This window comes from Montipora foliosa, chromosome 2, assembly GCF_036669935.1.
Source record: "Montipora foliosa isolate CH-2021 chromosome 2, ASM3666993v2, whole genome shotgun sequence".
Lineage (NCBI taxonomy): Eukaryota > Metazoa > Cnidaria > Anthozoa > Scleractinia > Acroporidae > Montipora > Montipora foliosa.
Genome location: NC_090870.1, coordinates 32,325,872 through 32,329,295, shown reverse-complemented (window position 1 = coordinate 32,329,295; position 3,424 = coordinate 32,325,872). Strand labels below are relative to the sequence as shown.

Here is a 3,424-nt window from a genome sequence, read left to right as displayed (position 1 = left end):
TTGATTGCTAAACCACAGATTCCAAGTCCGCAAGAATGGGGCGGGAGAAGAGAAGGAAGTGAATGGAAGCCAGTGTGGACAGTTCTGCCACAAGCGCAAGAATCTTGTTATGAGCTGATTCACTGCGGGTGCAAGAAGGGATGTACTGGTCAATGCAAATGCTGTAAGGCAAGCCTGAAATGCACAGCCCTCTGCAACTGTGGAGGACATTGCCGAGATGATTAATTGCTTTTGGCGAATATAGCATAAAAGTGTGAACTTTCTTTCTTGCAGTCGTGATAGACCATGTGACACACACTGAAAATTGAAGATGCTTTTTAACCCTCTCTTGATTATCAAGGACTGCTTGCTGCGAAAAGTAAAATTAGAGATAGACCACGTGACATACATTATTGAAAATGTTATGCAATAAAGATGCTTTTATTACTCTGATCATTACTAAAGACTGTTTATCTTGAAAACTAAAAAACAATTGTTTTATTTCAGCCTCGTTTTCATGCTGGCTAGAATTATGTGAAATGGCCGTTCCGAAATTCAGCAGGGAACTGGGGCGAGTTTCAAATTTTAACTAATCGATAAACTGACACCACCACATGAAAGATCATGTTAAGTATGATGCTTTATGGGTGAACAGAGACCAAGTTATGGACCTTGAAACATGGTTCAAAATCCATACAGGCGTCTCTAATTTTGACAAAGCGTCCCCCAAAGCCATATAAGCTCAATTTTTTTTATCAGTTTAGTGACAACTGTAAAACCCCATCATGTACCTACAATTTGAAAGAAGCTGCGATGACATTCGCTATGTTTGCCCATTTTAAAGAGTATCACGGAAATCATAAAAATTTTAAGAGTTTATATGGTTTTGGGGGACGCTGTATCAAAATTAGAGACGCCTGTATGGATTTTGAACCATGTTTCAAGGTCCATAACTTGGTCTCTGTTCACCCTAAAAGCCCCATATTTGGCCAAATGACCAATCTCAACATGATCTTTCATGTGGTAGTGTCAGTTTATCGATTAGTTAAAATTTGAAACTCGCCCCAGTTCCCTGCTAAATTTCGGAACGGCCAATTTGGCCATGCTCAGTTATCCTCTTAAAAATTCGATTCATCGCTGGCCCTGTATCAGAAAATGATCAGTACCTATAATTGCATCATCTTGCTAAGTTTCATGCTTTTATCAAAAAGCGAACGATTTTTGGCTTAACAGCTGGACTAAGATGTTTACATTTGAGTTCTCGTATTGATCTATAATCATCGGAAGTCTCCAGTCCTCGTCTTCACACCAGTCGGGAACCTTTTTGAGCACTCTTTGCAAAATCATCAAATTCCTATCCAAGCGGCTCCTGTTCGCATACTTTACTTGGTTTTGTGCCTTCAATCTAGGTCTCATAATAAAGAAAAACGAATATTTTGCTCGCTCACGTGCGGCCGTGAAACTTTTGAAATGGGTTTCCTCTTCTTGTGCCTTGTTTTCCAGAGATCTAATTTCACTCTGAAGTTGACTAATTTTCTTTTGTGTTCAGGATGCTTTTCTATTATTCTACACACACTGATGTCGGTGCAAGGAGGTTTTAAGCACTTTACTTTTGTGTGACCACTACAATGACAGTTGTTACAGAGTCGAGCTCAAATATCACTGAGGGACTGAAAATGCCTGGATTCACTATTCAGTTTCTCCAATTCTTCTTTAGTGCTAGCAATTTGTACTTTCAAGACCCTACGATTTTCTTCCATTTCCTGTCGCTGGCAGTCCAAAGGACTTTTCTGGGCATTTTTTGGAGCTGTTGTAGTTGTGAGATGCGCGCCAGGTGTTGGTGTGAAACACAAATGCTTCGGTTGCAGCGACTCGCATTCGTTAGAAGCTGAAGAACTCATCATTTCCACGTCCATTTGTCTCACTTTTCTCGGTAGCAGTGAATCTACTTCACTTGCCTGAAGAAAAATCTTTCCGTAGTCCCTATCCTTGATCATATCGCCGTCTTTGTCACGATATCTTACACGAATGTTTGAAGTGGGTAAGTGCGCAAGCGGTGAACAGTTTTGCTTTATTGCCTGCATAAGCTTAGCAAAGGAGATATCCTTGATCAAAAAAGTATTAAATCTTTCCTCCCCGTACTTCACCTTCACCTGGTATGTTGCCATGCTCTTTGTAAAGGATATCACACTGGGAGATCTACTCCGCCCTACAAGGTTATCTGCTCTCTGATTGGCCAGTTGCCAATTTCCAAGCATCAAACTCGTCAAAAATATGTCCAAAAAAATGTCATAAAATCTGTCTGGGTGTTCACGGTACCGCGCACAGCACTGTAATTACATTAAACAAAAATGTAACATCTCTTATAAACCTGTAGATAATAACAACAATTTTAATTTAGATAGTCTAGTATCATAATCATCATCAGACATAGTAATCCATCTGATAGATCTTCGCTGAACAGCCTTCAGTTTATCAATGTTACGTGTAGTATAAGGGTTCCAAGTTTCACATGAATATTCCAATAAAGGTCTCACAAGACCACAGTAAAGTGTTCTCGTAGTGTCAACGTCATTTAAGTCCCTACAAGTCTATTTTACCAACCCCAAAACCCTATTAGCTTTAGCAGTTATTCTATGTACATGTTGGTTCCATGAGAGATCACTAGCAGTAAACAATCCTAAATCTTTATAAACATTAACACATTCCAAAGGTTGACCTTCAATATTATACTCCCCGGCCAAGGGTGACTTTTTCCTGGTTATTCGCATGATCTTACATTTCTTAGTATTTAATTGTCATCGTATTCATCTTACATCAATCTAACAAAAAATAAAAGATTTATTTTTATTACTATCATACTCCTTCTTCGCCTGCTCCTCCTCCTCCTCCTCCTTGTCATCATCATTATCGTCTTTCGTTATGAGTAGTGGCAGTAGCAGCAGCAGAGTAGGATGTTCATTAGCTCTTGTCTAAATGAGAAATTTCAGTCCATACACATGCTAAGCACGCCATACACACCTGGCTCAAAAAGAACTTTCAAGACACGGTTATTAGTCCATACATGCCATCCACGCCATGATCAAAAAGGAATTCAAGGTCAGGGTTATAGGCATTCAGTCCATACACGCTTTACATACCTAAAAGACCATCCTTGCCATGCTTAACAAGAATGTGGGTGTCGAGTTAAGCCATAACAAGCTTTAGTGTTCTTTCAACTACAAGGTGGAGCACAGTGCATCATGTATGATACAGTTAGGGAACCAATATTGTCCTTGATTTCCTTTTCCCTAGCAGTGAGTTTCCAACCAGAATATGACCATTCCTATGCGTTGGTTCACATACATGTTGTTTGAGGTTGAAAGATTCAATCAACTGAAGGAAACGAGTCGCAGTAGTATCACGGACATCATTAACATGAGGGTTAAAGTCACCCGCGATGAGT

The 3,424-nt window shown here is 39.7% G+C and overlaps 1 pseudogene; it reads right to left on the bottom strand.

Annotated features, from left to right (window-relative positions):
• Window positions 1-1,182: 1,182 nt before the first annotated feature.
• Window positions 1,183-2,503, bottom strand: LOC137991550 (uncharacterized; annotated as a pseudogene).
• Window positions 2,504-3,424: the final 921 nt, after the last annotated feature.